The sequence below is a fragment of the Amphiura filiformis genome, chromosome 20 (assembly GCF_039555335.1).
Source record: "Amphiura filiformis chromosome 20, Afil_fr2py, whole genome shotgun sequence".
Lineage (NCBI taxonomy): Eukaryota > Metazoa > Echinodermata > Ophiuroidea > Amphilepidida > Amphiuridae > Amphiura > Amphiura filiformis.
This window is the reverse complement of record NC_092647.1, coordinates 55,669,821-55,692,689: the sequence shown is the minus strand read 5'-3', so window position 1 is coordinate 55,692,689 and position 22,869 is coordinate 55,669,821. Positions and strand designations below refer to the sequence as shown.

Below are 22,869 nucleotides of genomic sequence, written 5' to 3'. Positions count from 1 at the left end.
CATAAACAAAAACAAAACAAAAGCCATGGTCAGTATAACTAATGCCATTTATAGAGGTTGTATCTCTATGCATTTGGCATGAAATTGTGACCTATGACAAATTTCCCCCCCCCCCCCCACCAGGGCTACGAAATCCCCGGTATCGTGGTACCGGCGTTCCCAGAAAAAAATTCATAGTCACAGAAAAAAAAAACAAGACGGTAAAAATATTTTTAATATCCGATCTGAAAATATTCTGTGAAAACCACCTCTTGTAAAATATATTTCTGCGAACTGTGAGAGCTTTTGAGGATAGCTCATAGCTGATCAATAAAATTGAATGCAAGGAATATTTGTAAACAACATATGAAAATAAACAGATGCCTTTTAATTTGTTGATTTTAAATTTTGTATGACTCGATCCACTGTAGTCTCTAACGCTGTTGCGTCAACAAGAGCTCCAGACCAGACGACGCGTGGATCTCAGAAAGTAAATGCGGTAGAGTCTAACTGTCATCTTGTTTTTCAAGGGTTCATACCACCAAATCTGCTATATAGTCTCAACTTTGCATAAATATTGTGCAAATTGTTAGTTGTTAATTGTTAAAATGAAAAGTATGTTTGCTGGAACTTGTGCATGTGATCTCTACAAATTTGAAATGAAAACACAACAATTTGAGTGATATTTACGATTATGTGCGCATGAACAGACGAGGTCAAAACATGGTTAGCAGTCGGATGCCACACGGGAAAATCTGGCCTCTTTATATTTGAATTTTCAGATGTTTGGTATAAATTTTTGCAACCTGCTTGTAATTCAGAAGTTTCAGACAACGGCGGCCCTGCCTCGACCCCGCTGGGGCTTCGCCCTGGACCCCACCCGTTCTTACTCAAGGCGCTCCGGCTCCGTGCTGGCAGAAAATATTCCAAACAGCACTTCACTTGGGAATTATTTTCCGCTGCCCTGCCCCCCCCCCACACACACACACACACAAACAAATGCCAATATGACACACTCATCACATACCAAACTAACAAACAAACACAAACCAACCAAACAAAAAAAAAATTGACTTGTTCTTATCAAAACGATGGGCCTAGTCGAAAGGTTAGGGATACACATAGGTTTGCGGATCTACTGACAGTTTTAAAGCTATGCTTGTGATCATGGTAATTGACTTGCGATGAGTGACTGGGATTCAAGTCTAGTTTACTGCAGGAAACATTGTGGGCATAATTCTTCGTCAGAATTTATTGATATGTACATGTACTGCTTGAATGTAAATTGGAAGGAAAATAAGTATATTTTTTAAGTAAATCTGTTCCAAGAAATCTTCCCTAGAAATGATGATTTCCCAGACTGTAACCCAGGGCCGTTCCTAGGGATTTTGCCGCCCTAGGCAAAGCTTCTCCCTGCCGCCCCACCAAAGCATACTGTCCCTTTATATTTTTCCTCCTATTTTTTTTTATCGGCACTAATTTTTTCCCCTTTTCTTTCTCCCTTCGGTTTTTTTTTTTTTTTTTGTGCGCCCCTGTACGTTTGCCGCCCTAAGCGACCACCTTACCGGGCCTAATGGTCGGAACGGCCCTACAGTGCATTGCTGTGACCTAACAATTTTCCTGCTGTTACTAGCTGTTACTTGAGTACATCATAGAATACGGTTTTATTTAATGGTTGAGCAGTGTAACCAAGGGGAATAGGGAACACCTGTGAATACAAATGTTTACAGAAGATCCACATTTTGCTCCCAGACACTACAAATCCCAACTACAAATTCCCCTATTGCATAGTACAAAACTGTACTATATTACAATTTACATAAATTTTGAGCAATTTTTGCCAAAAAAGCAAAGCACGCAGTTGTCAATAAATTTGAACATACATTGTATAATAAGCCAGCCGACTACATGTATTCATTCTAATTTTGCTTGGCTCCCATCATATGTGATGCAGACAATCAAATCAAAATGGTAATTTGTCTTAAAAGTAAATTTTCATCTAATACTCTTAAGGGATCTAGAATGAGCGTTTATTGCGTTTCGACAGTATTTTTTGTGGAACATGAGAGCACCTCAGACCTATCGAATTGCATTCTGAATACGAAGCATGTCTTTCTGATATCAAATAATTTTCATTTTTTGAAAATCACAATATAATACAAATTTTATGACAAATTATAAAAATTTGATATTTTTCAAATTTTTGATATATAACAGTCCTCGAAGTAAATTATATAAATCTAATGATATATTCAAAGTGTATGTAGCTGGGAGGAAAAGCCGACGGTCAATTGAAAATTTTGACCTTTCATATTGAAGATATGGATTTTTTCCCAAAAGACCTTTTTATGTGTGTGTTTTTGGAAAAAAAATCCATATATATTCAATAAGAAAGTTCAAAATTTTCAATTGATAGTCGGCTTTTCATCCCACCTACATACACTTTAAGTATAAATCATCAGATTTATAAAGTTTACTTCGAGTACTGTTAAATATCAAAATATCAATTTTTAATGATTTGCCATAAAATGTGTATTAAATTGCGTAATTTCAAAGAATCAAAATTATTTGATATCAGAAGGACATTCTTCGTATTCAGAATGCAATTCGATATGTCTGATGTGCTCTAATGTCCCAAAATAAATACTGTCCAAACGTTCATACCCCACCCCTTAAGGACCGTTCACACTTGTTAGGGGGGCCTGATGCAAAAAGGGGGCCCTGAAAAATGTTGACCCTCTTGAGGGGGGATCTGAAAAAAATGACTACAAATTTTCCTGGAAAAATTAAGTATGGGGTTGACCCATAATTTTCATGTCAAAAAGGCTGGGCCCTGAAATTTTCGAGGTCTGTTAAGGGGAGCCCCGAAAAATGTTCGTGATGATTTTTTTGGCATCAGGCCCCCCTTACAAGTGTTTGTGAACGATCCCTTACTCACTTTAAAAGCTACACATAATCCAATCAAAATTGGACTTGTCACTCCAATATATATATAATTTTAATTTCATTTTATTATCATTTAGTTTTTCCTGAAGCATTAAAATACAAAATAAATTGACAATTCCATTTTGCTGCTTCCCCGAATCAATTTTAATATCAAGCAACTTATTTTGTTTCATCCCATCACACATGCCGTGGGGAATTTTTCGCAAGGTTATCATTTTCACAATTAATTTCAGAACTACACATTTAATTGGATTAATAATAATAATAATTAATAAATAACATAACATATTTAAATTACACATCGTTAGATTATGTATTTAAAACGCCACACAAATATTTTGACCCATTCCCCATAGATGTTGCAAATAAAGAAATGATAATACAGCACAGATATTTGCAAAATCACATCAATGATATATAAAATATCCAATGCTATACGTAATAAGATCTACTCCCGGATCTACTCTGCACCAACGTCATTGGATTGTCACAATTTTCCATGCCTGATATTGACTTGTTCTTCAAGTGTGAAATTAGTTTCACAGCAAAGTCAATACATTTATTGGTATCATAAGACAATTTATCTCATCTACATGTAGTCCTATGCGAAAGGATCTTATTTTTTACTGTACGGTACATGGTATTTCTCCTTATTCCTGTGGAAGGGGTGTGTCTGTGGGAGGAGGGTGTCTTTTGAGGGGGTAGCACAGTGATTCTGTCCTCACTTTGCATCACTGAGGTCCCAGCCATTCTAGAGTGGTTTTGTTTGCTGGTCCTATCCAGGCGGTCCATACTTGCTCTTGTAAATGGTCTGAGTAGCCAATAAATCAAAGCACACAACCCAAAGTTCTACAATGTACAGGCCCGTATGCAGGATTTTTTATGGGGTGCTGCTGATTTTGAAAAAGTAGACTTTTTTCAAGATGGGGGGGGGGGCAATTTTGTGAAAAGTGGACTTTCATCCCAAAATTTGGCCCTTTTTTAACCACAAAAGCGTAAAAATTTGCTCGCTACGATCGCAAATTGTGATATTTTGGGACTTTTTGTATACTATTGCAAATTGGGGGGGTGCAGTTGCACCCCACACCCCCCTCCCTGTGTACAGGCCTGACAATGTACCACTTCCAAGTTCAATGACTGCACACTTTTAATCAATCAGATGACATGAATCTATGAGGTATATAATATAGGCTGTCTTGTCTCAAATTGAGAATAACGGTATGTTGGATCTTGCCGTGGCAAATTGGAGTAAGTTGGTTTCAGTTGCATTGCCAGACAAACTACCCTTCTGTGTGTTTATATCCCGGTTCTGGCACTCTGTGTGTCCGTAGGGTACTCATGCTTGTCAGCAAACTTTGAAAACAGCCCCTTTTTTGCTTTTCAATAATGCTACTTTTTTCGTTAAAAACGCAAACAACATTTCTAATATATTCCTTCCTGACGGAAACACGTATAGGTGCCCACGGTTGTATACATCGTATATTGATGTCATGTGATGTAATGTGTGCCAAACGGAATAATGAAACTGAGGTGAGTTGTGCATAGAATTCGGAAATGAAGAAAAATGAAATTAAACTACAATGATTTACATGTGATACGTAAATGAAGGCAGCCAAGCAGTATGAATAATTACCCTTTTTATGTGTTTCGCGAATCGCGTTTTAAAATCTGAAAATACCCTAATTTCGGTAAATTTTTGACGAGCATGAGTACCCGCAGACACATGGAGTGCTGGAACCAGGGGGTTTATATATACATGGAGTGCTGGAACCAGGGGGTTTATATACATGTAACCTGCAGGATTAGTCTCATCATTGAGATGTGTCAAACTATAGAGGCCGTCAGTCTTTTCCGCGGGATTCGCCATCTTGTGGGTACTGCTGTTCTGCATGTCATGTGTTAGACATTACGCCCCGGATTATGCGGAAATCGCAGCGGGTGACGCACCTCTTCAGTCAAGTGTCAACGCGGTGATCTTAGCAACAAGACACTCCATCATACCAACAAGATGGCAGCATTGTATGTCACAATGACTACCTCTATATAGGAAAGGAAATAATCAGGTCTACTACATGTGACTACATATTTCTATCAACATGTTAATTATACTTTCTATATGGATCACCAATGAATGAGTAATGAGAAAATTTTAAATTAGGTTTTAATCATGCATAACCTCATTAATGGTGTGTACGAAAAAGGCTCCTTGTGAAATATGATGCAAGGAGGCAGATGAGTTTGACGGTGGTCAATTTAATATCATGGCCAAACTGGAGCAATAAATGGGTATGCCTGTGTAGTCTACACATTAAAAAAAACATGAAACAAAGAGGTTGTTGGTATTATCTTGGTAAAGAGCCGTCATTGAGAAAAGAGGAGGTACAGTATTCATTCCAATAAGCGCCTAGGGTGCTTAATAAAGTCATTTTTGTGGGCGCTTATTTTATACATGGTTTACCGGGTTCCTAATTTTTTCGTAAGGGGGCGTTTATTAGAGGCGAATTTACATACATAATGTATCCTGAGGGTCCTGAGACGTTCTAGTAGCTTTTCTGATGCAGAAAATATATTGCCAGTTTACACGGGACTTCTAATATCCCAGCTATTTCACTGTATCAACGTCTATCCATCACTTCAACACTAATGGTACCCTTCAGCAAATTGAAAATACCCTGGGTGGGCGCTTATTGGGGCATGGGCGCTTATTGGAATGAATATGGTATTTGGTGTAGTCTGCCAAAAATACCCAAGTATCAGTATTAGTAACAAATATCTGAAGAAAAAGAGATCATTCTATGCAGGTCTCACAAAAGAAGGAGTCACTGAGTGACAGCTTCAAAAATTTCAACATGTTTTCAGATATTTTGCTGCAGTTTTGTGGATTTTATTCACAAAATTCAACAAAAGAACCTTTATTTGAATTGCATGACTGTCCCTAAATGTTCCAATGATAGCAGCTCACTTTGAAATCACAGCATGTAGAAAATCCAGGTACAGCCTTATTTTCAATAATTATAATAGAGTGTATACAATGCACTGAATGTGGCACAAAATATTTTTTTAAGATGTTGGTTTAAAAAAACCTACTTTTAAATTTGCGTAAAGTTAATTTACATGTAGTTCAAGAAGAGACTTCATGTTATATAAATTTTTTATGGAATCTGTCACTATAGGATAATAATAATAAAACATTCATGCAGATCATTCATGTGAAGAAGTGGCAGTTTGATATAAATTTAGAAACGTTGTGTGGGTGTTGTGGTTTCTGTTTCCTGAATCTGATAAAATGTAAAACTACCATGCTTGTTGGTTTGCTTAATTTCATACCTGCTTAAATATATAGGTTATGTATTCATACAAAAGATACAATTGTATGTTTGTTGTTTTTAAGTACCTTTCTAAATTAAGATGTCTGTCATATTTTCTCAATTTCTTTCCCCATTGTTACTGTGCCTACATGTAGGAAAGATCTCGTCCCTCAGAATAGAAATCTGGTCAATTTCTGCATGTCACCTGTTGTGTTATTTCTAAAGCAAGGTTGTAAAAATATGATGGTAGACCATGTTATGTTTAGGGCTCATATTGAAATTCCCTTACACAGGAAGGTGTGCGCCATCCTGCAGCTTTCCTGTGCTAGCCTTCTTTTGTTAAAATCCTGGGCAGGGTGTATCACTGATGCATATAATCCATCCATTTTATGACCGAGCTTTCCTGAGGCGCATGCTTAGCGAGGGGAATCCTGCCTTCTTTCTGTGTGAAAACGTGATAGGGTATTTCAATATGAGCCCTTATAACAAAGAGCAGATATTGACTTTTGACTTAAAGCCATAATGTACGATCTTATATGAAATTAGTTAATTGTTTTCAAAATTGAATATTTGGCATAAATGTTGTAATACTAGTGTACACCTACATACATGGAATCAGCCATTGGAATGCGTCATCTGCTAGCGCCTGTCAACAGATCCCCTTTTTCCTGCAAATCTGCCACATAATGATCCCCTTTTTCCATCTTACACCTAATGACCCCTTTTTTTAGAAATTTAAGCAGTGCTAACTTGAGGGCCGTAGAAATTTAAGCAGTGCTAACTTGAGGACCGTCAAGACAGAGAAGGGCAGCAAAAATGTTGGCATATTTTGCCTGAATCAGAGTGATTGACAGAACCATTAGTGTGTTCTCTCTGCTGATCTTGGTGATGGTACAGAATGTATCATGAAAAGAGAGTTTAAAAGATGGGTGACCTGATCGAAAGCCACATCCCCACACTTTTTCCTATCAAAATGGAGATTTTGGCATCAGAAGAAAGGTCATATTTTTTTCATAATCCCAGTAAAATTCTAGGCCCAAATTCCTAAAAGTAGGTTCCTTCTTTCTGGTATTATATACACTAGCCACATGTGCGACTTGCATGAAGTAAAATGGATATGCTTTTACTTTTGTAGGTCTACTTCTTTATTTTGAGTTGGTTAGGCCTATATTTTGGCTGTGAATTAATTATTATAAATTTAGCCAATTACCGTACTGACGCGAGTATAGTCCCACCTTCGAGTAAAGTCCCACCCCCAAATTTTCTTCTTTTTTTTTTGTTATTTATTTTTTCGGCTTTGGAGTGGTTAGGACCTGACCTAAATGCTAGGATCATTCATGGTTGACCTAAAAAAAAAAAAAAAAAAAAAAAATTCAAGATGTTTTGTATTTTTAATATGAAAATTGATACTTGGTAATTGGTATTCATGTCATACTCTATTAATGATTTCAAAATGCATTCAAATTCAATGCATTTTGAAATCATTAATAGACTATGACATGAATACAAATTATCAATTTTCATATTTTTTTTTATTTTTTTTGTTTACCATGAATGATCCTAGCATTTAGGTCTAGGTCCAGGGACACTACAAAACCGGAAAAAAAACTTGTAAAATTTTGAGCAGAAATCCAAAAACGGGGTGGGACTATACTCGCGTCAGTACGGTATTACTAGATCCACTGGTAAATTAAAGCCATAATGTACGATCTTATAAGGCCCTTCGCACTTGATTATTAGTTTCCTGTTTTCCGCCCGCGTCCAAAAATCTCAAAATGATTAATTATTTTATTTTTATTTCTAATTTTCTCCTTTAAAATAACCTTCAACTACTTCTACTATAATATCAACAATAATGATGAATGAACAAAGAGTACAACTCCACCTTCACTTCAAATATTGTTGTGAAATAATTAAATGCCAGCTATAGCCAAAACGAGTCAATTTTATAGTTGCTTGTAATAGTTCAAACTAAATAAAGAAAATAAAAGATAATTAATAATTAATAATTAAAAGTCACCTCATCCCTTTTTCAAAATCTTAACAAGGAAACTAATAATCAAGTGCGAAGGGCCAAATATGAATATGAAATTGATTAATTTTTTTCAAACCTGATTTTTTTTTGTAATGTTTACACATGTCCCAACTTGCACCTAACTGGAATCGGCCAAATTTCTTGTCTTTGTAGGTCAACAGAGCAAAGTTAGACATATTATCATAATTTAAAAATTATGATACATGTAATATGTCCTCCCACTGTGATATCCTCCCATAGAACTGCGTGTTAAATGGCCAAAATTGAATAAAGAATAACAAAATAAAAATTTGACGGAAATCGTACATTAAGGCTTTAATGCAATGTGGATTAAGGGGCTGTACAATAATTATGAGCCCTGGGGAGGGTAAAATTGGGGGCCAGAAATTTTTGGCGAGCCGAGAGGGGGGGGCAAGCAATTTTGGCAAGCCGAGAGGGGGCAAGCGATTATTTGGCACACATTCATGGGGCGCCTTTTAAATAAAATGCGCTAAAAAGGCTTAGGAAAACGGTACGGAAATGCTTAAATATGCAAATTTCCCTGCTCGCAACAATAGGCCATTTAAGGTTTGGAAATTGGGATCCCAAAAATGTGGCATGTGCAAGGGGGCAAAGAATTTTGGCGGGCCGAGAGGGGGGGGCAAGCAATTTTGGCAGGCCGAGAGGGGTGGGGGCAAGCGATTTTTGGCGAGCCGTTTGGAAATTTTACCCCTGGAGGGCTCATAATTATTGCACCTAGCCCCTAACAAAAACACTAAATTGTGATTGTAGGTCCTATGCCATGAGCTGCCATGCGTAGACATTTAAATTTAGGATAGAACCGTCATGCCTTGCGCTCCCCAAAATCCGTTTTCCATACTTCCGGTTTACAGGAAAAAAATGCAGTGCATCGTGCAAGACACGGCTTTCTGGTCTCAGTAGAAACAAGCTGGGTAACGGTGGCTGGATTATGATCGGTATTTTGTGCCCAGAAAATAGCGGGTCAAAAAGCCATGTGCTCAGTATAAACATGCTGAATGAAAAAGTGATTGCCACATCAGTCATCACCAAGTGTGATATACCACACATACCATTCTCTGGGCCATTGTGAAACGTGTTTTTACTTCTACATGAACAGCTTGTACGATTTACCTCAAAACTTGGGGATTGGATTAATTTGGTACATGTACAGGCCTCAATGTGAGGAACAAAACAAACACAAAATGAATAAATCTGACCACATCACACAAAACAAATAAATCTGACCACGTCACCACCTACCTTTTAATGAGATATCACTCCATCAAAAGTTTGTTTTTGACTCACCAGCATGAAGGTGTTTTTATTTATTTGCGATTTGCGCCGATTTCATTCCTAAATTGTGAAGTTCATCCCTGGGGTCACTCTACAGGTAAATTAAGTAATTCTTGGCCAAGCTCGAACGTACATGTTGCGTCCATGCAGCATACTTAGCATGTAGGCAATGTGAAGTGTAGTGATGGGTAATTCTGTTTATTTTCCAACACGTTTAACGCATCACTGATGCTAGACTTCTCCGTAGTCCACTTGCCCATTTTGTATACTTTGGCTATTACATTTAAGCATAAAACTCTGATTTGTATTAATTGTGTGCAATTGATAGAATTTCACATCTGATCTTTTCAGTCATCGTACATGTACTCCCTCTGTTTACAAGCTTCCCAAGTGGACTACTTACTTTGACTTGCGGTTAAAATTCTTAACACAGGACTCTATCGAGTTTTAGGCCAATTTCTGGCCTAAACAGTTGAATATATCACATTATTATTGTACGATTTAAAAACATTTCGGTGAACTTGAATTGCAGTTAAACATATACATGTATGGCAATGGCAGCTGCAGCTGAGTGTATTGAACTCCCAGTTAGTGCATTGAAAACAAAACCTGACAACAAATCATATTTTCAGACTTTTCTCGGGATAGCAACTATAAAGTGCGTAATGAGCATGCACAGATCGTAAAAATAAGTGATTTTAGAAACGCCACATTCGTAATGGGGAAGAAATGTGTATTTGTATCACAACCGGTGGCGTGCTTAGCCTGAGTCGATCGGCCTATCTCGAACAAACTTGCCATGCATAGCTATTGAAGAGCTAGTGGATTCGCTTTATCATGCCAATTTTTGACAGGAAGATATAGGGTTGATGACGCTGTGCACCACAGGGCAGGGGTGAAACGGGAGCCGTTTGGCCCCTAGAAACTATGCAATGGCCCCTGGTTCCATCTCAATTTTAGTTCACCAGGGACACTTTTCTCACAAAACTGGCCCCCTGGATAATGAACCACAAATATCAAATTACTTGTTATTTCAGCACATCTTTATTTTTATTGGCCCCTTGGTAATTGGAAATGGCCCCTGATTCTTCCAAATCTTGGTGAACCAGGGGCCACTTTTTTGCCAAAGTGGCCCCTGGTTCAAGCTCTCTTTAGACTCTTATTTTCACCCTTGCCACTGGGGCTGGCTAGAAAAGATTATTTACATTCAAAATCTATTCTAGTCGGATATTCTCCAAAGCATGACACTGGCAATGGAAGTATTTAGAAGTAAACAGGTCATACCATAGTCACAATAGGCAATCACATCAAAAATGTCGCTTTATTTATATGCTAGTAAAATTGCATTTCATTTTCAACATATAAATTTTGGACTGTTCAAAAAATTAGGCAGTCTTATTAGTGTACTCAACTTCAGAAGATCCAGTTGACTCATCAAAATAACTTTCATACGTACATGTATGTAGGTATGAGAGGCAAACCTTAGTTAACACATTTGCTAGTCAGCCAAATTCGCCTAGACCGGGGCCCAAACACAATACATATTTACATAGAAATTGAAAAGAACAGATTGGACAGGTTGGTCAAGGAAACCTACATAAATATGTTTTCTATACTTCACTTTACCCAAATATAAGATTTTTTTTATGATGATATATGTCAATTGCACATGGAATTTTAGAGGGATTTTGATAGCAATTCCATTAAAAAAAGCTGCTATCATCATGAGACTAAGATCTAGAAACACCACCGAAATGCTGTTTTGGGGAATTTTCATAATTTTGCTAGCAGAATCTTTTTGATGAAAGTCAATCTTTGACAAGATGTAACTTTGCTACAGAAAGTGCAATGACCAAAAGGTTTTCAGTTTTGGCTTTCTTTACTCAAGGGCTTTAATTTGATATATAAAATTAGTACAAGGAACTTATACGATGTCCTCATTCACAAACTGATACTATCTGTCCATCGTATAAGACTGTTCCCGTACGGCAGCGTGTTGAAGGAATATTACACAGTCAAGAATAGGCTCCATCTCCCGTTTGTTGGGATCCCTCACAGTCTCCCAAAACATCAAAACATCAAAAGCGTTGCACGTATGCTTACTTAAGATTGTCCTTTTTCACATAACGCAGACAAAGTAGGGCCAACTTGGTCAAATTTTGGCAAGAAATATCTCTGTGTAATCCTATGTAAGTCCCACATCACATCATTAATATCGGCGATCATAATTTTCCCTCTGAAGTTTGGCTGGTACCGTCATGCATATGTGACACAGCTAAAGTATTGACCGGGAATCGGGGATCATTAACGTCAACCGTTTCAAAATATGCAATGACAGTAAACTTATTGGCGAGCAGTCCGAATTTTGAGCCATACAAGTTTAAAATGATGCAGTTTGATGGCAAATCTGAATTCACCTAGCATAGTGCAGAATGCGAGACGTCTCACCCCGAAACACATTCGCCCCAAAAAGGTTCACCCAATACACAATACATACCACGACCAGTTCGCCCCAATACACGTACATACCACGACCAGTTCGCCCCAATTGACTCACTGTGTAAACGTTGCCGTAGTGTGCATGCGACCAATGCCAATCAATACGATCAATCATAACAGTTCCGTCAAGAGATCATTGCTCGGGATCATTGTAGGCCTTAGAATACGCAATTCCTCGTCGTGAAACTCGCTTTTTAGTGCTTTTCTCGCTAATTTTCTACCCACGGAAATCTAATGCTGTGCCGGGAAATAGGCCACTTCGTACCTCTTCCCCGACCTCTTCACTTCCGCCTATTCAATTACACATAGGTTACGTGCAATCAGCCTACACTCCCGTTATTGACTGTGTTTCCTGATCGATTGCTTGAAGCCCGGCGTGTATTATTATATTTAATATTGTAGGCCTATAAGCAAATGGTATGCTGACGGACTGAAGATTGGTAGGGCCTACTCATAACAAAACCACAATGCATGATGATACGCCCGTGTTGCAAAATAAATTTCTGATGTCACACTATTATTAGCTTAGGTCTATATTTTCAATAAAAATAATTAATTTAATAGGCCTACATGTGTATGTCTGAAATTTAGGCCTTTGGTTATGTATTTTTTATGTTAAATCCTTACTTTATTTTAAATATAGCCTACATTATTTTAAATAACAGGTACCGTATGTTTTCACCTGAGACGAATATAGGTATATTCGTCTCAGGTTATTTTATTTTACAAATTATGTTAACTTTTTATAATTTACTTAGTAGTGTTAAACATGTAAATTACTTATCGCCAGTATGGCTATGTAATAATTTATAATATATGGCAAAACAAAACATTATATAAAAGAAAATAAAAACAACAACAACAAAAAACTCCTGCGAGTTGTGTGTATTTTTATTTTACCGACTCAAACTCAGTTAAAATAATATAAGTTTGAGATGTTCAAAACTTTCAGTCCTATAAACATATTAAATCAGAGAAGATCTTCTTTGACATAATGAAACTATTAAATGGACTGAAAAAATATTTTTTTAAAGATGTCTTGTGGGTTCCGTGCTGTGCACTGACTTTCGCCCCCTTTTTGCACCGCGTGTTAGCGGCGGATATTTGCTGCCACTTCCACGAAAACGCCGGGTGTGATATGTGTTCAATCAATGGTACCGTGAGTCCGTGACCAAAGCACGCAAAAGTGCCAGAACACACGGACGGCGTACCTTGCTAGACAAGTCCCCGGGCCCGCGGCCGTGTACCTTACACACTGATGTACGATCGATTGCTTGACAAGTAGGCCTAGTATGCTCTCAATTTGATTTATTACCCCGGGGGATTACGGGCTGTGTTTTGTGTTTGCGACGGAGGTGTGGGAGGCAGTGCCGCGAAAAAGAAAAATGCAATGATTTTGTTTGCAAAACTGGTTAAAACCCAGTATTAATACGATTTCTGTAAAATTTTAACCTGGTTATTCTTTGCCAAATATTATTATAGTAACAACTGTCAGGAAAGTTTTCTGGTCATTCTAAACTGTGATGTTCTAAAATAATCAAAGATATAAATCTTATAACAATTTTTAAATATTAGTCTCAGATAATTATTCATCCTCATATAGCTTGATATGCACGTTATAACTCTTTACAATAACTTATTATATATATCTTTAATCGAAATGCTATTCATTTAATTATATAATTTTGTATTTTTTTTATAATGTTTCAGATACGTACGTGTATTCTTCCCGGGCGTTCTTACATATAATTTTGATAATTGTAATTGACAGTTATCATGATTCATTTTGTTCTTAATTTCTGCGACGTGCCTGTCAATCACGGACTAATTATGATTGATTTAAACACCACGGCCCATTTTACACTGTGTCCTAATCCTCTCAATACTTTTGAAAACTTTTCAGCATCTTTTCAGCAACTTTTTCAAAAAAAAGTTAAGCAATTTTGCGAAACTTTGAATAACTTTACGCGATTTTGAGAAAAGCAAGTTTGTGAAACTTACCGCAATTTCGCGTACGTTTTAGGCAAGTTTGTGAAACTTTGAATAACTTTATACTATTTTGACAATTTTTGACCACTTTGGGCAACTTCCCCTGTGACATCTATTTATTTTTGGTAACAAAGGACCACTTCGTATAACTTCCAAATCTGGGTGCTTGATATACCTAGATTTGGAAGACGGGTGTTTACCCAGGATAGCTCCAATACCTTACAAACATAATGAATTTGACCGACTCCAATGTAAGCTTGGACTTGGACATGTTTAAACATTTACATATCGCCATCTTTTCACATTTTTTAAGTTAAAAAATTGAAGAAAAAGCTTGTTTTCAGAAAATAAATAAATTGAATATCTTTCGTGTGAAACGAGAAGGTTTTGTATAAGAAACGTAAAATCAAAGTAAATAATATATACGTATTATTGTCTTTATCGTGTACCCACGAACAAACAAAGTTTTAAACAAATTTAAAAATATGCACAATATATTGTATTAGGCCTATTATTACGTTGTAAAAAAAGAGACGCTTTTGTATTTGTGTTGCGTATATGTTGCTATGTTGAATTAAAAAAAAATGGTTGAAAAGTATTTTGTAAAACGATCGTAGGTCTACATTATGGCTTCATCTCTTGACTCCGGCTCTTGACAGCTTTCGGCACACTAAATTAATATTGAAAGGGAGCTAGAAAAAAAGAAAGAAGAAAGAAGGGGAAGGACACAAAGACTTCAGTTGAGCTTGTCAATTGTTAGTCAGCAAGAAATTTAAGAAAGAAGGAAGGCGACTTCAGGCTCTGTATAAACAAGGTCTACATGTAAGTCAGCTCAGCTAAATCTCGGGGCTCCATCACATGGGTTTCTAAACAAATTCATAGCATAACATGTTCATAACACCAGCCAAAGTGTTACAAATACTCAGCGTGTTGGTAACAATCTTAAACAGCACTGCATACTGAAAATACAAATTGTATTAGTTACGACCAATGGATTGTAAAAATTGATAATAATGATAGTTATATTTTATTGTTATCATGTGAAAATAATAATAATACTATAATTTTTACTGCAATAAGGCCAAAAAAAAATTGTTTGTTTGTCCACGTCCGACCGACCGTGTACCCTGGTCCAGTGTTCGATTTACCTGGATTAGCGTAGCAAAATGCTACTCACAATTTTGGAATTGCTACTCAAATCTAAAAGTGAGTAGCAGTTTTTGCTACACAAAAAAATACACGAAAATCGATCACTGGCCACTGCATTTGTCTACAAACTTGCAAGAAGGGAGAAAAAAGATGATAGATACAGTTACATGTATGTCAGGAATTCCCCTGAAAGTAGGAATGTTTTGGCGATGGTAAAAGGTATACAAAAATATCCACAAAATATGGTGAAAATAATTGCTACTCACAATTTTGGAATTGCTACTCAAATCTGAAAGTGAGTAGCAGTTTTTGCTACACAAGAAAATAGATGAAAATCAAACACTGCCCTGGTCCCGACTGTGTCTTTTTTTTTTTTTTTTTTTTGGCATCGATGGGACACCGTATAAAACAGTGGTTAGTATAAATAAAGAAAGAAAATGTAAAGAAAATGAACAGTATAACATGCAGAACCATCTCAAGAATTAAACCAGTAAAGTGCTGTGTGTTTTGACTTATTTACCAGTCTTCAAATTGTCAGTTTCAAGTGCAATATCTGTAAAAAAATTTTTTTTTAAATCCGACCTACCGACCCAACTGTTTCATAAGCCTCTATGGACATGCAAACAATTTTTTTTTGGCCTAATAATAATTATTATTATTATATTGTTAGGTATATTATTTTTTTTTTTATAATAAAGGCCTACAACAAAGACTGCTTGCTTTCTGTCTTTTGGATGTTAATGTAGGCCTATGTTTATATGTTTATATTATTATTATTATTATTATTATTATTATCATTAGTATTACATGTATTATTATTATTATTATTATTATTATTATTATTATTAGTGTTATTATTATTATTATTATTATTTACATCATAGCTATGCTCTCATCAGATTCATAAACATGATATTAGGTAAAGATTCTATTATTAGAGCCTAATAAGTAGTGCCTAATAGTTACCCCTGTTATCATGGTTTATTATTAAATACTTATTGATTATACCATAATACTGATTACATGAATATAGGCCCTAAATGCAAACAATTGGAAGTTGTATTGATTGGCCGTATCCCGTATGATCGACCGCATGTACTGCATTCACGGCACTTTACAGTTTACACAGTGAGTCAATTGGGGCGAACTTGTCGTGGTATGTACGTGTATTGGGGCGAACTGGTCGTGGTATGTACGTGTATTGGGGCGAACTGGTAGTGGTATGTACTGGTGTGGGGCGAAACGTCCTGACACCCATTTTTGTACCTAGCCCGAAACATCATGGCCCTGTTCCTTCCTCACTAGGGCCATGAATGCCATAAAACGGGGCACCGTGAAGTCATGTCGCGGTGATGACGTCACACTGATGGCATCTATTTATAGGAAGAATTCAAAACCCGGCGATGATCTGGTCTTTTACATCCTCAAATGTAGTGTCTGACCGATCAAGTCCTTATCTGAATCGGCCAATTGACCGATCAATACCCTCTTTGATCTGCCGATTCGATCACCGATTACCAATTCCCCAATTGTAAACAATGACTGCCATCACCGTGAGTAAATTTCACCCGTATGTTGAAAGGGTACTTGTACATGTACGATATGCAAAGTATTATGTATGCTCTGAGCACAAAAAAACGCACTCCCGTATTCATTTAAAATACTTAATTTGACCATGATTATTATCAGTTCAATTTACCTTTTCCCCCTGATGTCCCAGTCTGTCGAATCATTCGATCGCCCCATTTTAATATTGTGTTTACGTTCAAGTCAGTGTGAGTTTTGCACACGGCCCGTAGCTCTCTCCAATCTGACATGCACGTGTTTAACCCGGAAGTAAGAACTACAATTGTACATGTTCATCTGTTAGCCGCATGGTGAACGTACATGTGCAGATGCGGGGAATTACCGGTACATGATTATCTCAGCTGCGTGCCTGAATCACGGTATGATTATAGGTTTATACATACGCGCTATATAACAGCATGCGTGATAGGTCGATAGGCGGGCAGGCCTCCCGTTAGTGTGCGTCATGCGTCCATATCACATGCATGTGGACGCAGACAAAACTTCGAAATTTTATCATTAATTGATGATAAAAATAAGAAATTTGTATTCTTTTATATTTTAAGATAATAAAAGCCCCAAAATTTTGACCCACCTGCTAAGAATTGAAGTAAATTCTGCAATATTTGTAAATGCAACGTCAGGAAATCGTGCACTTTTTGCATGCTTTCCTAATGATCGTTGTTTGATGGCCTGAGGAAGTCCCGATTGATTTGTTTACAAGCTGAACATGTGCCGCTAACGTGCGGTTAATGTTTATTTAATTATTTATCACAACCTGACAATATTCAATTTTTAATATTTTAAGTTTATTTTCTCATAAATAATATAGGTTTCCTTTATTAGTATTATTGTTACGATGAATAAAAGCAATTTTTAAAGACAAAATTCAAATGATAACCCTTTTTCGTATTATTTGTGGCAGCGCACTAGTTTTAGCTTTGTAGCATCAACAGCACGTTAATTTAAAAAAAGAAATGCGGAAGTAAAATTACGAACGAAAATTTGTTCCAGATTGACAGACTTTGCTCATGTTTTTGCACCTGTTTTTGACCACCTTTCGAACCAAAACTGACACAGAAATGAGAAAAATTACTATAGCGAATGGAGATGGAATGTCACGGCGAAAATGCACTTTTATTTTTTTTAACAATCAACATTTAATGAGGTGTAGACCCGGGGTATGTGTGTATCGTCATAATCGTGAATTTCAGATGGACGCACAAAAATCTGTCTGGACGCAAGTTTTTGCAACCTCGTCAGCAAACTTGCGTCATTACGGACGCACATTTTTAAAACCTTAACGGGAACCCTGTAGGTGGGCATAAGGCCAATTACAATTGATTCTTAGTTTCCTGTTTCCCACCCGCGTCCAAAACAGAGAATTGCAAAATATTTTATTATTTTATTTATATTTTGGATTTTCTCTTTAAAAATAACTTTTAATGACTACCATTTGCTACTTTCTGACTTTGATCATATCATCTATAAGGCCAAGGAAAGTCGATTTTGAGTTTCCCGTCACCAGCCCTCACTTCATTTTCTGACCCTCACTTGAATTCATTATTGTGATTTTCCAAAAAATACCAATGAAAACTGGTTATATTTGCACAAAAAAAATGAATATCCCTTTATTTTTTGTGGAAAAATCAAAATCAAAACATATTTTGCTGTCAACCTTGCAGACTCTTTGTAATATACTTTTGAATCTCATTTGGGCTAAACATCCATCTTCAAGTGAGTGAGCAGCAAATAACAACACATTTTACATGCGTGTTGGTCATATAATGAAACTTCAAAGGCAGACAAATAATGAATAATGAATAATGAAAAAGTTACCTCACTTGTTTTCAGAAATTATGTGATGGGAAACTCAAAATTGACTGTTAGGGGCCTAATGATGAATAAACATAGTTCTAACCCGGGGTTCTAACCTAATTGTACCATTACTTATGTATAAAATCAAACATAGTAGTAAAATAATTAAATGCATGCTCCTTGTCAAAATGGCTTGATGTAGGTTGCGACCACTTATTTTAAAATAAAGAAAATAAAAGATAATTAATAATTAATAATTAAAAGTCGCCTCATCCCTGGTTTTCAACCATGAAACAGGAAACTAAGAATTAATTGTGAAGGGCCTAAACAATGTTTATGCCCTGCTTTCTGGTTGTAAACAAGCCGCGTCAGAACCGATGGACGCTCGCGAGTAGGATATGCGCACGTAAGCTTGCGAGCTATTTATGCAAAGCGCGAATGATGTACGCAATGTTCGCGCGCGTCCAAACACGGTGGACTGAGCAAGTAAATGTTTTCTTACAATTAGCGATGGAAAAACTTTTAAAAAGGATAAGAAATTGGGCTATAGCATTATTAGCATACCTAATGTATGTGCAATACCTTGCCTGGCCTTGTAGTTGTATAATTGTATAATTGTATGATAAACAATCACTTTGTATTTAAATTTGTAAATTTGTAAACATTGATGTCATACATGTTATGTATACATGCACAGCATGCACAGTGCATATTGGCCATTCATTGCATTGGAGGTTTTTTGCCATTGGACTTTTGTCAAGAATGCAATATCAAGGCGACTAGAAGTATTGAAGGAACAAAATACTTACCTCGTTGTATTTAACTGGCTTATGAGAGCATTGATGAGCTTTTGAAAGCAAACTACTAAGAGATATTCCAAGAAAAACAAACAAAACACGGACCCTAATTCGATCCATCTTCCCTGCAATATTGTGATCGGCAGTGAATTTGGTGCATGGAAAATAGCAGTGAATAGCGCCTTTGTAGTCTCGTACATATTTAAATACAATTAGGTACAGGTGAACGGTCATGAAACATATCCATTTGCTATGATTTGCGTTCTACATATTTGAGATGATAATATCATACAGGGTGAGTCATACACCAATAATTAAAGCCATAATATCTTCTGATCTTTTAAATAAAATATGAAATTTTTTAATTTTTTTCAAACCTGATTTTGTTGGCATATTTGCAATGTTTACACATGTCCCAATTTGCACCTAAATGGTATACTCATTCCTCATATTTCTCTTTTTTTTTCAGCCAGAAAGCCATTGAAGAAAGACCCGTTGACTGAGCTACAAAAGTCCCCGGGGGGGGGGGCTTCAATTTGAAATGGATATAGGCCCCTAGGTGTAGGGCTGGCGCTTTCGCACTAAGGGGCATTCGGTGAGAGCAACATGTAAAAAATATGGGGTCATTGGGTGAGAGCATGATTTTTGGCATTCGGTGAGAGCAAAATGTCAAAAATATGGGGTCATTGGGTGAGAACATGACCTTATTTTTAAATGGAATCCTTGGGTGAGAACCAAACTGAACAGCGTCACAAAAACCTCGAAAATCAAATTTCTAGTTCTAAATGGCTTCAAATTTCTTTATTTTTTCAAAATAAGTAACAAAATCAGTGATAAATGAAAGTTGCTGAACTTGTAAGGGTCTTCGGGTGACAGATCAAATGGAAAAATAGGGGGTCTTCGGGTGACAGAGCGCGGAGCGAGCATGTGTTCGTAAAAAAATATGGGGTCTTTGGGTGACAGCTATGCTGAAAAAGGGGGTCTTAACAGCCCCCCGGGCAAAAGTCCCCATTTTACGTACCGGCCGGGTACTTGTTCGCGGGCCTGCTCCAAAAGACCTTTTACCCCTGGCTTTTACCTCCCAAAGACCCACCACCTCAATCCTGGGGAACATCCACCAATTTTTTTGATGTGCCCCCCCCCCCCGGGGGGATCCGAGTAGGCCTATAAAAGTTAAACGGAACTTATTTTTCACTTTACCTTGTTAGTTCAGTTCAAAATGGATAAAATTTGAAGGAAATCATACATTATGGCTTTAATTGATAAGTTTGGTATGGACCGCACTTAAAGTTTGAAAGAGAGAGGACCTATCGAAATTTATAAGTTGGTTAAAATACTTTGTGGTTGGCAGGCCTTTTGTTTTGAGGAGAGCTGGGCAACTCCGGGGGCATCTCTGCGGTCTCTTTAATGTGTGAGGTAAATCATCAGTTGGGTCAACTTTCCAGAAATTTATTCACAAATTTAATATCAGTAAAACTGGTAACAGGGGCGTAGCCAGCTTTCTTGGTCGGGGGGGGCAAAATAAAATTTCAGGGGCACAGCTAAAAAAATTGCAGTTACAACATGCAATTTTTGTTTTTAGAGAGACTGTAGGCCCTACATGTCTTCGAGCTTCCCGGCCCAAGCTTTATTGGGACGACGTGCGCGCGTAGCGAGCAAAAATTTTGAATTTGACACTATTTTTGCCCATGATGGTGATGAAAATGGCTTTATTATGACAATGTGCGCGCACAGCGAGCAAAAAATTTGTATTCACTATTTGGCCCATGATTGGGGTGAATTTTGATGGAAAAGGGGCTCCTTGCGCCTTTTCTTTTCCTTTGCCCTTTGGTCAGAGGGGCACTTTTTTCTTGAATTTTTTGTCAGGGGGGTGGGCAGTCTGCTCCCTATAGGCCTAGTAATATTTATAATACTTTATAATTATGTATTTTATTGTTGCTATATATATCTATTTTATTCATGTATCATTATTTGTCTTTGTATATGTAATTAATAAGAATAAACTGGCTAGATTTAATAAAATTTACCCAACTTTCTGAAAAGTCTGAAAATAAAGTTGTTATCATAAATGTCTCTATCAACTCCCCAAGCTCGGCCACTCTCAAATAAATAATGGGAGCAGTTTAATACACCGGTAGCTCCCCTAATTTCCATCAAGGGAAGCTGTGGACAGCTTAACTGGCAGTGGCGCAGCGTGGGTCATCTGATTTGGGGGGGCACCGACCATAATGGGGGGCACTGGGTCTGATGGGGGGCACAAGTAACTTGTTGGCAAATTTCCTATGGGATTTTCTAAATTTTGCAATCGATTGGGAGTCACGTGCCCCCCCCCCTCATCACCACCTCCGTGCCAAACAATCTAGAACACAAGGCCACCGTTAGAGTACTGGGTAAGAAACCTGTTGGGTAAGGCTTTTTTACCCAACGTTGGGGTAAATTTGAATGTGAAGAGAATGACAATATACAGTTTGTGTATTTTCATTTTCTCATCAACAAGTTCCTCGTGTAAAGCAGTGACTGTCTTTTGAGGAGAGCGAGAGCAATCGCTCTCTACTGCTCTCCTTAAATCTGATCTAGTAGAGTGATTTTAGCTCATTAGTTGACCTATAAGTTCACTCCTTGTGTTCTATTGTACATAAAACAGCTCTCCTTGAAGGCTCCAGAAGAGCTATTTTATGCTCTCCTGCAAATTCCAAAATACAATCCCTGGTAAAGGAGTCTTGGGAATCTTAATCTGGGAATTTATAGAGTACAAAAGATCTTCATTGGTAAATCCTTGGAGCAAATGGCAAAATGTTCCATATGTTAAGGGACTGTGCAATAATTATGAGCCCTGGGGAAGGGTAAAATGTATTTTTGGCGAGCCAAAGGGGGGGGGGGGGCAAGTATAAGCCCAATCGCTATTCTAACTTCCGGTTTTTGAGAGCAGTTTTAGGACACTTTGACCTCTGACATATCGGGAAAATTTACGTAATTATTATTAATTTTCTTATTATTGTCACAATTTTGATCATTAAAAATACCAAATAATTAATTTTAAAACATTTATATTTTTTATATTTGTTTTAAATATTGTAAAACATTTTAGATTATATTTTGAACGTACAAAAACCCAATATTTCTGAAAGGTCAAAGGACAAAGTGTCCTAAAACTGCAAAAACTGTCCCACAATGCATTACAAACTTCCAATGCCGATTGGGCTTATTATGAAGTTTACATTACAATGACGCTAAAAGATTTCACCTGCACGGATCTCCAGTATTATGGAAGTTTACATTACAAGGACGCTAAAAGATTTCAAATGCACGGATCTCCAGTATTCGGTAAGTTTACATTACAATGACGCTAAAAGATTTCACCTGCACGGATCTCCAGTATTATGGAAGTTTACATTACAAGGACGCTAAAAGATTTCAAATGCACGGATCTCCAGTATTCGGTAAGTTTACATTACAATGACGCTAAAAGATTTCACCTGCATGGATCTCT

General features: G+C 37.0%; 1 protein-coding gene across 1 annotated transcript in view; it reads right to left on the bottom strand.

The window, feature by feature from the left end:
- LOC140142390 (leishmanolysin-like peptidase) overlaps nt 1-22,869 on the bottom strand; it is a 119,604-nt gene that overhangs the window by 61,727 nt on the left and 35,008 nt on the right. The window lies entirely within an intron of this gene.